Genomic DNA, 14,462 nt, shown 5'->3' with positions numbered 1-14,462 from the left:
AACACAGAACGCTTCCCACAAATGCAAATTTAGGATTTTTTTTTTGTTGACTGGCTTTTGTTTGGAGTACTTACATTCTGCCTTCTGAAAATCAAAGTTTTTCATATAATTCCAGAGGTTTTCCAAGTGCTATTGTGTGGCCTGCTCACAGAGAGACAGGCAGTGAGAGGGAATGAGGGTGTGTGACAACAGGGATCGCAAACAAATGACACGAGGGATGGGCCTTACACACCAAGTTCAGCAACCAATGAAAACATGCGTTTTCTATGCGTGTACATGGTTCATTGACGGTGAGAGTTTTTGTTTCTTCATTTTTGGAATTCTTTGCAGTTTTGTCCATGAAAATCACCTAATGTTGAGTTTTTTGGAATAGTTTTTGCTTTCTTGCTCAATATGTTTTTTAAAGTAAACAATAAAAGATCCTCTCATAGTCGGGGTTATTTAATGGATACAAGCCAGCCAGTAGTATATTACCAAAATCCAAAAAACAAAAAAGACAGTATACATAACATGTATGTATTCAAACATTAAGTGCCTTGAGTTCTTTAAAGCCCACAATCCAAATACAGGCTTAGATTTGTCATGGGGAGAGAGAAAAAAACCCCTGCATACTTTTAAATTTATTTAAATCAAGAAAAATCCAATAAAGTTTACTCAAACAAGCAGAAACCTAATTTTGAAAACCAGATGCATATCTGCTGCCTGCTCTACACCAGCCTGTCAAATTAGATCTGATATGTCGCATGCTGCAACAAAGTGTAACAAAACTTAATGAAAGCCAAACGGTATGATCTCAGCACTTCTGGAGAAATGGGATCTAATGAGATTCAGACGGTTAACAATGAACGCTCTTTCCTCCTTTTTTCTTTTTTTCTTTTGCACTACGTGAGCCATTTTATAATGTATCTTTAAGAGGCTGTTTGCAAAGCATTTAATCAAGACACAAAATGATTTGAAAACAACTGACTGAAGATAAGTCACTATACAACAAACAGAAACTATGTAATATACCATCTAGTGTGTGTGTGTTTTTTTTAATTTGTCATCGTAAATAACCCTAATCTAATTAAGATATTGATCTAGTCTTAATGTGACATGTCAATTGGGCTTATTGTAGCTGTTTGAGAAATTGATTCCTAAATGTATAGTTTACTCTTAAAGCCAGAATGTTAATATGCATGACAAATAGGGGTGAGTAGGGATGTAACGATTCACTCAACTTCTGATACGATTCAATTCACAAAACTGGGTTCACAATACGATTCTCTCACGATTTATTTTACAAAATGGTACTGTAGACAAATGATGACTGAAAAATATTCCTTTATTTTGTTGAGGGAAAAAACTATACTGTACTATTTTCTTTATATTTTTCATTGTCAAAAGAATCTCTTGATAAACTATTCAAAACAATGCAATTTAACTAAAAATAAGTCTTGAATGAAATAAATAAAGGAATAATACAAATTAAGAATAAGCCTATTAATTTAAATTCTAGTTCTATAGTAAACAATGCAAAACTGCATAATAGTTCTTTTTATTTTTAAAAGTGCAACTGAAAATGTATTTTGTGCCTTAACAATTGGACTAAAAAAAAAAAAAAAAACAGTCATTGCACTATATTTACGTCAGATATTTGTTTGGACCAGCAGAGGGCGCTGGTAATCCAGTGGTCGGTTGGCATGCAGATATTCTTGCAGTGAAGAAGAGATGCTATGCGCTAGCAGATAGAGCTAATAGAAAAACGTGACTTTTACAGATATTCAGGTAATATTACAGATATTCTTTCGGTGCTAAAGGGGTAAAGAATCATTTATGAACATGTTTAAGAGTACAAGGCGGTCGTAGTAGCAGATTCCGCTCGCCGCCAACACTGAAAAATCAAGTTGCTGTATAAGTTCATCAAAAGATACTGATCATTCACAGGACAAATTGAGTCAAAACTATTTGCTTCAAAACATCCTATTTATTATCATTATTATTATCATTATATCTATGGCGCCATCTACTGGAGTGGAGGTGCGGAAGTAGCACAATTTTCAAGTTTTTTATGTAGGAACAGGAGCTGGTCAACATGCCCAGTAGTTTTGCCCACGAAAATGTAAAAAATATTGTTATTAGAAAAAATAAAAAAAAACTAAAAACATATATATATATATATATATCTATATATTTTTTTTTTTTTTAAATCGACTTAAAAAAAAAATTAAATCGATTTAAAATCGGCACCCAAAAAAAAATCACAATATACCGTGACATCGATTTTTTTCACACCCCTAATGACAAATGTGTTTTATATTGTTGGTTTGGCCTCAACAGACATGTGCAAAGCTGCCAGTCATTACTTTAAATGGACAACAAGCTCAAAGATCGATATATCAAAAGAAACTTGAATTTAATGTTTAAAGCTGTGATTTTCAACCCTTGTGTCAATAAGATGTGCCATGACCTTAAAAACAAAAAATGCTAGCAAACGAGAACTACCGTACCGACGTTCAACCACTTTATCCAAATTATGGATTTTAGAATAATAATCACACTGAACAACAATTTGTTTTAATGACTTTGTATCTTTTGTGTTCCAGGCCTGATCGCTATTTATCCAACCCTGTTCAACGCAGGGCCATACCCACATAAAAGCCCTTTTCTTCTAATGGTCATTCATGAGGGATTATTTGGCAACTCATCCAAACAATGACTCAGAGCGTGGAATGCGAGGTGATCCACCTTCACTTGCAGAGCAAATAGGATTTTTCCAATGAATGGTGTGCAAAAAAGAAGAAAAAAAATCTGAAACTGCAGCCTTATTCAAAATCGAGCAGCAGTGTTAATCATCCCTGCAAAGACTCAGCTAAATACTTCACACTATGATTTAGTCCTTCACATTCCAGTGGCATACCACACACGCCAGAGAGTGCAGGAATCCCCTTTTTGTGCAATGCAATAAAAAAAACCACATAGCATAAGTGCGTATTGACCAATCGCATTTTACCCTGGAAATGAGAACTGTGAACGGGAATCTAGTCCTCCGTCATGTTAAAAGCTGATGGCAGATGCCCCCTGTTAATCGATAACAAGAACTTTGACCCATTAATACTTACGGTTGATTTGTTTTTAATTTTAATTTAGACTAGTACAGTGCCCGTCAGAGGTACAGTATGTACACTATTCATATTGACATTAACAGGAGTTCCACAGTGTGGATGGGAAAATGAATGGAATATATATATATATTATTTTGGTAGCCAGAACATCACCAAAATGTGATGTCCCTTAGAGGAGAAAAAGCCAAAAGTGGCACATTTTGTGCAGCGGTTTGTTAATAAATGTGCCTGTGTGGCATTCTGCATCAGCATATTTACCACAGAATTGTCTTTCCTAATTTGAATGAAAATGATCCAGATTCATATTGTACAGTATCGTCATTTTGAGAAGAAATATCGAGATATGAGTTTTGGTCCATAACGCCCCGTCGTATCACATTTACACGCTATTTTCTCCCTGAAAACAGTTGACTGAATGTTTAGTAAATGTACCAAACATACTCCGGTCCGAATCCATTGCTAAAATGACACGGCTGCAGGGGATTTTGTGCAAAACTTTAGCCCCAACATGACATGGAAACACCACACATTCATATTTTTCACCCAAAAAACTAGTTATTGAATGTCTAAAATGTGTGACAAATGGAAGGCTATGTCCAATTCTGACCAAAATCTTCCACTAGTATGCGTTGAGGTTCAAGTAGCGATCGTGTTATCGAGTGATTGAAAATACATGCATCTAATGTTTTAATGTGTTATGACGAACAAGGGGCTCAAAGTATTATGACTGCATTAAAATCTGAACTGATGGTGTAATAGCTGAACTGGTGATAAGTGAGTAACGTGACGGTGATTCACCATTTGGTGCGGTTTTAAAAAATACGGTAATTCTTTGAACCATATCACACATTTCCTTGGTGTTGTTTTGCAGAGAGACAAGCTAGCATCGTGGCTAATAGGGATGTAACGATTAATCGTAAGGCAGTTAAAAATCAATTCATAGATATGATTGACATCGATACTTTGAAAATTGAATTGCAGTACTTTTTTAAACAGCAGAGGGCGCTATATATTTATCCCTTCTCTTGTTCCGCAGTGTACCGGTGGGCGGAATCTGCTACTATTTTCTTTCTGGCCGTCTTCTACTCTTACATGTTAATGATACATGTTAATAAGTGATACCTTACCCCTTTAGCACCGAAAGAATATTTGTAATATTACGTGAAGATCTGTTAAAGTCAAGTTTTTCTATTAGCTCTGTCTGCTAGCATAGCATCTCTTCTTCACTGCTAGATTAGCTGCATGGCAACCGACCACTGGGTTACCAGTGCTCTCTGTTGGTTTTTTTTTTTTTTTTAAAGTCCACTTGTTAAAGCACAAAATAAATTTTCAGTTGCACTTTTAAAAAGAAAAAGAACAATTATCAATTATGCAGTTTTGCATTGTTTACTATAGAACCAGAATTTAAATTAATAAGCTTCTTTTTCATTTGTATTATTCCTTTATTTATTTCATTCAAGATTTATTTTTAGTTAAATTGCATTGTTTTGAATAGTTTATCAAGGGATTCTTTTGACAATTAAAAATAAAAGGAAAATAATACAGTATTTTCTAGTTTTCTCCCCCAAAAAAATAAAAGAATATTTTTCAGTCATCATTTGACTACAGTCCCATTTGGTAAAATAAATTGTGAGAGAATCGTATCGTGAACCCAGTATCGTGAATCGAATTGTATCGGGGGTTGAGTGAATCGTTACATCCCTAGTGGCTAACGTCGTTACTTCAGAGTAACATACCGTTCACGTAAATTCCCTGAAGCACAGAAAAATGTTAAATAAATAACAGTAGTTGACTCTATAAACCCTATTTAGCATGTTTGGTATGATTTCAGGAAGTTTAGAGACCCTACAATGATGATTTTGACATTATAAAGATCCTGTCGTTAATTAATAACTTTGTAAACAAGTAAAAAATGATTATATATTTAATATAACAATGGATTTGTAATGAAATATAATCCCCCTCGTTTTACCTCTTGAAGTTGGAGAAGAAAAGAAGCATCACATGACTACAATAGAATCAAATTCCCGAGGAGATTTAAAAGCTACCATAAAGTAACCATTAGGCAAGAAGTTAAAAAGACTTGACATAATACTATGAAAGAGGCTTCATTAAGAAACTGCAGTACTCTAATTAAAAATACCTATTTTCCATAAACAGGAGGAATTTGTAAATGTGATAAAATATAATTAAGGTTACCTATAGGTTTAGGTCAGCCCTTAGAAGGAAAATATGAACATTTGAGAGACTGGTGTGTAATTATATACATTAGAAACATTTCATGTGGCATGTCTGCCTGATTTAACAGAGTCGATAAAAGTATTTTCCTGGAAGCCAACACTCATGAAACTTTCTCCTCATGACAAAAACATATGCCATAACTTTCCTCATGGGAAGTGGAGGCAGGACCGCACCAAATACTGGACCAGTACAATAACTGATTAACACAGTGGAGTTTGGCCATCATGTTCCTTTGTTTTGTGAAATGCCAAATGTGTAGAGAAAGAGCTCAGCAGCACCACAGGATCATAGACCTGACCACATCTCCTTTTCAGATCACAACTGTCTCAATTCAAACTCAAGTTTCACATTCAAGTAGATTATCGTTGACATGCATTAGCATCTATATCCAATCTCATGATGGAGGCATCAAGTGACTCATCAAAATTTGTCATTTTATTTTGGTTAGGTATGATACCATAACTTGCCTTCTGTAGAGCCTCCGATTTTCAGTAACCGTGGAAAAAGAACGGAAAATGCGGAATTCGAGTTCTGAAATGAAAGAGCAATCATAATAGTTATTTATATGACACGGAAATGCCTCGCATGCAGTTTTTGGGACAATATCACACATTTTCATGCTATTTTTCCCCATAAAAAGGTTGATGGAATGTCTAGCAAGTGTACCAAACAAACAAACAAACATGTAATGCAAAATCTTACGCTATATAAACACAGTTGTGCAGGATTTCATGCAAAATGTAGTGGAAATAGCTGTAAGACATTGACCAAACCCTCACTTGCTGCACAAAATCTAAATAGTGCAAAAAAAACTGGTAATGTAAACACCTGAATGAAAAAAAAAACACTCAAATATCACTTAAAAGGTTTTTACGCTTTCGTGAGGAGGAATTTCACATGTTTCGATATTGAAATGTGTCGCAAAAGCGCTATGGAAACGCTTTTTCTACAAATACACGTCTCCGAGGAAACATAGCGTGGTACAAGTAGACAAAAAAGGAGACCAGGACATTTCTTAGTACTAGACTTAAAAATTATTTTAGGTATTACAAGGAGGTTCTGAGCGTCCGTCTTTCTGCAGCAAAGTAACGCGGAATGAGATTTCACGGGAATTACGAGGCTCCTACCCAATGGAAACACGTTCAAAGCGCAATTATACTTTGTCGACATTTAGAAACATCGCTTTTATTTTGCGGAGATCTGTAATGGGAACCCACTGACTTACACGTTTTTGGACCATATCAGGCATTCCCACGGTATATGACCTGCAAACAGGTGGCTAGCAGTGTAGCTAACGGACGTGCTTGTGACGTAATCTCGCATAATTTCAGCATAAGCATCCCGGCTTTCGTAAATCATCTGAAGCCAATGAATATAAAATTGATAACAGTAGTTGACTCGATTAACCCAATTCTGCATGCTTGGTAGCATTTCGGGAACTTTAATAGCCAATAAAATCATCTAAATAGTAGTGATAGACCGATACATCGGTATTATCGGCAGATAATACCGATGTATTTTTTTACGTGTATCGGCATCAACCGATGCGGGCTGCTGCGTTCGCCAATCTGCATTATTTACAGAGAGCAGAAACATTTTTTACTTGTTCCTGTTCTACATCACCTGTTTTTAATATTGGTTAAATATTTTTTACTTGTTGTCGTTCTATCTCACCTTTGTTCATTTCAATAAATGTTCCTTTTTAAAAAATTGTGATTCGTACCATTTGTTTTCATCATTGTGTAATTCTTATGATGTAAATTGAGGGATCAAAAGTCGTATCGGTTTCAAATATCGGCTCAAGAAAATTGGCAGTCCGTATCGGTCATCGTCTAAGCATGATGGGAAAAAAAATCGGCATCGGCCCTAAAAAATCCATATCGGCTTATCCCTACTAAATAGCGAAAGACAAAAAAACAACAAAAATGAGTAAACTGAAATGTAATTGGGGAAATTAGGAAACGGAAAATCTGAGTCTCTATTTCCGCTAGTTATTCACTAATGTTAAAGAACAACAACATGTTAGAAACAGTCTAATATACTTTTCGAGGACAATCCTTCTAACTTAAATCCAAATCCCCTGTAGCACATATATACATATCAGTGAATTCAGTAACGGTTATTAATTTATCTTCACTGTAACATTACTTCTGCCTCTTTAAATGCAAAGGAAACCTTGTACATTTTCCTTTGCAACTAAGTAAGAGACAGGTTTCAGAGAAGTGGAGCTGCAAACAGAAGAGACTTTTCATTCAGGGGAACATATGGGTTTGATTACTGGGCAAAAATGAAGAGAAAGAGAGGAAAAAAGAGACGGAGCGAGAGAAAAGAGACAGATGGAGTCGGAGAGAGCGAATGATGGGGGAAAGCAGAAGAGTGTGTGCCGCCTCCATCAGTTTGTGTGTACATCTGTGTATACCCAGGGGGAGTGAGGGGCTCCCTCAAAGCTGAGTGCATGTGTGTGAGCGCATGTTGGCAGTGTGCGAGCGCTCATCAACAACAGCAGAATAAAGGATGAGTCACAGGTACCATGGGAGGCTGCTTAACTTCAAACAGCGCGTTTTAAAAAGTCCCTAAAATTTGGTTTTTGTGCTCAATAATAAAGTACGTCAGACTTCAGAATTGAGGCCCAGTCTGTGGAAGCTGCTATTACTGCAGTTTATACATGTTAGCGACACAGCTAACCTTTAGCCACATGCTTAACATAAAAATAAATACTATGGATATGAAAACATTATTTGTAAAACCTTGCTTTAATTACCGCGAACTGGAGAATCACCCTCATATTCTACCATGACGTATCACCAGGTAAAATGACCACCAGTTCAACCAGTACACCAAAGGCTAAACCTGACTTTGTAAAAGAGCTTTTTTTTTAGATTTGAATGCAGTCATAATCATAATCTTAGCCACTTGTTCATCAAACTTCAGATGAAGCTTTGCATTCATTTTCAGTCACAAGACAACATGATTATTAGACAAACCATAGCACGTAGGGATTCTGAACAGGATTGAGGGAACATATTGGTCCATTTGCAGAACTTTCTCGACATTTAGACATCAAAAATAGCGTGTAAATGTGGGATAAAATGCAAAAAAATGCATGTTAGGAATTTCTGCATAATGGCAAGGTCCAATTTTAACTAAATAGAGAAAGGAAACAACATTGCTTTTTTGTCACTGTTTCCGTGACATTTTGTTTAATTTTTTTTCACAGAGTGAATTCTATCCCTTCCATCCATTTTCTACAGACACAGAAAATCAGGAGCCCTAGATGTGCTTTTGTCCCAATTTGATTTTATCACAGTACTAGAATACCAATGTAATATATATTATGATTCTAATATATTATGTTCAACAAGTATTGCGATTTGATTTTTTTTTTTTTTTTTTTTTTTCCCTATTTACCTTATCCAAAAACAAAATTTGAATTATACACTTTTGGAAACAACATGGGTCATCATAGTTACAAAAGACAACGCACATCACAAGTCAGTCAGGTTTTGCGTGTATTTTTGTACTATATGTTTTAACAAAATACAACAAAAACATCAATCATTATGTAAATCCCCATAAATGTTAGTTCCAGATATTTCATTGGGTCCGAATTCAAAAATTTAACAACACTCCCTAAAATGTATGCACACAATAAGATGGGAATGGGAATAATATGAGGAAAAATACTGCTAAATAGTGTGGATCTTAAAAGAACTAAAAGAGTTCTTGATAATAAAAAAATGTAATACAACATTGAAGCTCTTGACACAACAATTAATAACAGATTTTTTTGATGAGGAATTAACAGAAATCTACCGAATGACAATAAAACATTGGGGCACCTGTGCATTATGAAGTATGTGTTTGTTTAATATATATATTTTTATGTAGTGTGTTCTTGCCCTGTTTATGTCAGATCGTAATAAGAGCCATTTATTTTCCTGTGTTGAAAATCCTGGCAAAAATGTGTGGCCTTCTGTGAGGCTGAGCTGGATCTGATTAACTGGTGCAGTTTCCAATTTGCATTTCCATTTGTATTAAACAACAAAAAATGACTCTAAAACAAACACATGAGCGAAAAATTATGAAAATGACACAGAAACTTACGAAACAACAACAAATACACACAAAAAGCACTCCAAGAGATACAACAAATTATACTCCAACAGCTACAACAAATGTAGACAAAATTGAATCCAAAACCACAAATTGACAACAAAATGACTTTGAAAACACACCAAACAACCAGAAAAATACACAAGACTAAAAAAAAATTACACAAAAAATAATTAAAATGACAGCAACATTTACAAAACAAAAACAAATGCACACAAAATTGGCACCAAAATTACAACGAATGCATCAAAACCCACAAATTGACAACTCGGGGATTTCAAAAACACACCAAACGACCAGAAAAATACACAAGACAAAAAAATTACACAAAAAATAATTAAAATGACAGGAAAATTTACTAAACAAAAGCAAATGCACACAAAATTGGCACCAAAATTACAACGAATGCATCAAAACCCACAAATTGACAACTCGGGGACTTCAAAAACACACCAAACGACCAGAAAAATACACAAGACAAAAAAATTACACAAAAAATAATTAAAATGACAGGAAAATTTACTAAACAAAAGCAAATGCACACAAAATGACATCAAAAATGCATTAAAATAACACCAAATGCATCAAAACCCACAAATTGACTACTCAGGGACTTCAAAAACACACCATGTGACAGCAATAAATACAAAGACAACAATGAGAGAGAGAAAAAAACACACAACGAATCAGACAATCACATATTTTTTGCCCCTGCTGCAGTAATAGTTGCACACCATCGCTGCAAAGAGATCTCACATATAAATAGGTTAAAGGCCAACACAACAAGAGGTGCAAATGAAAGATTTATGCAAACAGGGATTTTTGCTGTCAAACAAAAACAAACTGAATTTAAGTGAAAGTTTTGAAACAATAGCGAGAGAGATACTTTTATTTTTGGCTAAATAAATAAATAACTAAAACTAACTGGGCAAGGAAATTCCACAGTATTACTCACGTGCTGTGCAAATTTATCGAAAATGACGTATCAATCATTTAAATGCAAGAAAAATGTAAGTGAAAGCAACAAATCCACTATTCAATGCCTTGACTCGAAGGCAACACTACGTACAAGTTTCCAAACAAACCGGTCTCCCCAACGTCACAACAACCCGACACACGCTGTCCTAACACACAGAATAAAGACTCGTTACTCAAACTTACCTCTAAACACTTTAAAAATCCATCCTTAGTTCACCAAATCGTTGTTTTGGGACTTTTTGAGCACAAACTTTAGTCTGACAGAGTCTGTTGATGCAGCAGCGCGCGGACTGCTCGTCTGAACCGCTCTCTATTGTGACGCCTTCACAGCAGCTCGGAAAACTGACATCTCAAAGCAAAGTGGATTGGTTTTGGTTTAATGATGAGCCCTACAGTAGCCACAGTGTGTGCAACCAGCGGCCCGGGGGGGTCACAGATGACTCCAAAAACATACAAATCAGAAATGACGACAAAAATACCCAAAATGACAAAAAAAAAAAAGAACAGAAAAATAACATACAAAACGTCCACAAGATGACTAAAAACCACAGAATAAACAAGAAAATAAAGGTAACCAAAATGACAGATGACACAACAAAAAAAAAAAAAAAAAAAAAAATCACAAAAAGACCACATAAATGCAAATGTTCGTAATGTGAACCATTTGTGGCCCCCACTGTTATTTCTGCTGACTCAGTATTTATATGAATATATTTATTACATAGATGGCTTGTCTACAGTGGCGCACTTGTTAGCATTGTTTGTTAGCATTGCTGAGTGCAGACAGTGGCTATTCAGCTTTTGTCTCTTTGTTTAGTGTCTATTTGTATTTTGTAAGTCAAATGCTTTAGCAAGGTGTGTGTGGGAAATAGTATAAGATCCAGTGTTAATGTGTTGAGATATGCGTTTTAGAAAATATTTTTAAATCTCATTTTGAACTTATTTGGTGAAATGAAGGATAATGGTACTTTGCCAGAAGAAAGTTTGTTCTGTCCAACTGCACTTGAAGGCAACACCCAGGAGCAAACTGAGCAAGTGGACAGGCAAGACAATACTGACTGCTCAGCACTCTGTGTGTGTGTGTGTGTGTGTGTGTGTGTGTGTGTGTGTGTGTGTGTGTGTGTGTGTGTGTGTGTGTGTGTGTGTGTGTGTGTGTGTGTGTGTGTGTGTGTGTGTGTGTGTCACTACATTGGAATGTCTAACAAGAGTCTCCCACCACTGCCATGCAGTCTGATCTCTATATTCTGTATTTTAGGATAATGAAGCTTTCCATTGATGATCTATAACAGGGGTGTCAAACACATCTTAGTTCAGGGGCACCCCCACCCCCCACACACACACACACAATTTTTTTTGTTTGTCTTGTTTTTTTGTTTTTTTTTTTTTGTTTTGTTTTGATTTGTTTTGTTTTGTTTTGTTTTGTTTTGTTTTGTTTTGTTTTGTTTTGTTTTGTTTTTTTTATTCCTCATGTAATGCGGCTTTGAGTGCCCAAAAAAGTGCTACACAAATTAGATGTGTTATTATTATTATTATTATTATTATTATTATTATTATTATTATTATTATTTCAAGTGTGCCACAGATTTTATGCAAGAAAACGAGTAATTTCAACATTATTGTGCCCGAGAGTTTGCATTTCCACGTATACATGAAATATGAAATACATAAGAAACAGACCACATCCAAGCAATAAGTGAGACATTTCCTAAATTTTTCTGATCTATTTCTATTTAATTAAGGAAAATATCATGGAATAACTTGTGGAAAATTCAAAGATTTTGTAAGAATTTGGAGTTTTTTTCAAGAGTTTAACATAAAAAAATGACTGCAATCATGCCATATCAGCACCTTTGCAAACTTTGAGCCCCTGCAAATATTGTTGAGTTTAATTTCAGCAATGATTCATGTTTTCTCTGTCATTTTTACTTTCTCCAACATGAGTTTGACACAAGTGATCTGTAATAACCTTGTTTTTTTTGTTTTTTTTTTGTTTTTTTTTTAGTTGCAGCTTTACCGTGTGAAGAAACACACCTTGACTCTTTTCTTTTAGCTTCTTCCAAATACCCACTGGCCCTTAGGCAAACTTATGTCATCCGTAATTATAATGAAAAAAGATAAAGGCCAGGTTTCTCACTCACATTCAGTGGCCTTAAAGCACAATTTAGATAGAAATCTATAACATACAGTAGGGGTGTTAAAAACAAACAAAAAAATCGATTCGGCGATATATCGCGATATTACGTCGCGCAATTCTCGGATCGATTCTAAATGCATTGATCAATTTTTATTTATTTATTTTTTTTTTTTTTACCTTTATTTAACCAGGAAAGTATTTTCCACTACAGGAGACATTGTAACTGCACAAAGAAGTGCACTGAAACCTGGGCATGTTGACAAGCTTGTGTGTTTTTTCAATAAAATCTTAAAAGAAAGTACTACATTTCTGCATTTATTTGTTGTTCTCGGAATATACCTCACTTTATGTTATTTTTTTATGGTAAGTTGTTAACACATGGCATGTTAAAACTAATGTTTTGAGTGCAAAATATGCCAATAAAATATATTTCATACATAATGTTCTCATGAAGGTGTACACATTTACAGATTAGATGTTTCTTAAGTCATATATCGTATCGTGACCTATGTATTGGGATACGAATCGTATCGCCAGATGCCAGGCAATACACACCCCTAATATACTGTATGTGAATTAGACGTGAATGTTGACATTTGAAGCCATTCTTTTCTTAATAGATGTAACAGCGTGAAACACAGAACCAGATGTAGAGCAACACTTACAGGTTTTTTCCACCTCTGAATGTGCCACCCTTCCATGAAATGTGTTTTAAAGAGATTCCCTTTTCCACTTCACTGCCTGCACCTTCGCTCATTCCAACTTGGAAATTGAAGGATTATTTTCCAATTCCCTCTCCATGATGGGAAGTATTATGCCACAAGTCAGGAATGTGCAAGCCCTTCATTCCTCCTTCATGGAGCACGCAGAGCTGTGGGAATCCCAGGCTTTGGTGTTGGGGAGGACAAAATCCCCGCACTTCTAACTGTGGGAGTACGACTTAAGGTGTATTTGATGTTTCCTGTACAGACATGTGACACAACATGTTGGGCCATGCAGATGTACGTAAATATTAGTTTGTATTAGGGCTGAACGATTTTGGAAAATAGTATTTTTTTCTTGGGCCTCTTGTCATGTATTTTTCAATGAACACAAGCAATAAATCAATTTGTTTCATAATAAACAATTTCAGATTTATTTAAACTTTAAATAAATTTCAAATAGAAATTTTAAAGCACAGATTACAACAATAAAGCAAACCAATGTGCAGCTTCACCTCCTCAACATATCTAATCAAGATCATTTCTATCATCATTTTGTGTGTTTTTGGTGTCATTTTGTGTATTTTCTTGTGGTTTTTCTGTTCTTTTTTTATTATTCAGTATATTTTTCTCTTATTTTGTGTGTTTTTGTTGTCTTTTTGTCTATTGTTGGTATTATTTTAAATCATTCTCTCTCAAGGTGTGTGTGTTTTTGGTGTTGTTTGGTTGTTTATTGTGTCATCTTGTACGTCTCTGATATTCTTGTGTATTTTGTAGTAATATTGTGTATTTGTCTCTCATTTTCTATTTCAGTGCGTGTATTTTTGGTGTCATTTTGTTGTTGTTTGTCTCTTCTTTTTATTATTCATTATTTTTTCTCTTATTTTGTGTGTTTTTGTTGTCGTTTCGTGAGTTGCTGGTAACATTCATTATCATTTTTAACCAAAAAATTAACATTGTAAAACCCAAAATTTTTAATGCTTTTATTTGTTCATTCTCTCTCTCTCTCGCAAGTAGTGCCATCACATACCCCTAGGGGTACACGTACCCCCATTTGAGAAACACTGGTCCAGGCAACGAGGATACAAGAGAGACAGCTTGTTTTGAACAATATATTATTCATTTAAAACCTAAAAATGTCACAATTAGAGTTAAGACGGACATGTTATTTAGATTTAAGATGCAGGCCAT

General features: G+C 35.0%; 1 protein-coding gene across 7 annotated transcripts in view; it reads right to left on the bottom strand.

Annotated features, from left to right (window-relative positions):
- The window catches only part of plce1 (phospholipase C, epsilon 1), a 95,918-nt gene extending 85,161 nt beyond the window's left edge, over positions 1 to 10,757 (bottom strand). For 6 of the 7 annotated variants that reach the window (XM_028476063.1, XM_028476066.1, XM_028476067.1 and 3 more), the window contains exon 1: positions 10,620 to 10,757. The gene's annotated coding sequence lies outside the window, so the exon portion shown is untranslated. Of the gene's footprint in view, positions 1 to 74; positions 195 to 10,619 lie in introns of those variants that run through there. The other variant, XM_028476064.1, reaches the window with a different exon arrangement.
- Positions 10,758 to 14,462: the final 3,705 nt, after the last annotated feature.

Source organism: Gouania willdenowi, chromosome 19 (assembly GCF_900634775.1).
Source record: "Gouania willdenowi chromosome 19, fGouWil2.1, whole genome shotgun sequence".
NCBI lineage: Eukaryota > Metazoa > Chordata > Actinopteri > Blenniiformes > Gobiesocidae > Gouania > Gouania willdenowi.
The sequence above is the reverse complement of the archived record's forward strand: the minus strand, read 5'-3'. Positions and strand labels throughout refer to the sequence as shown.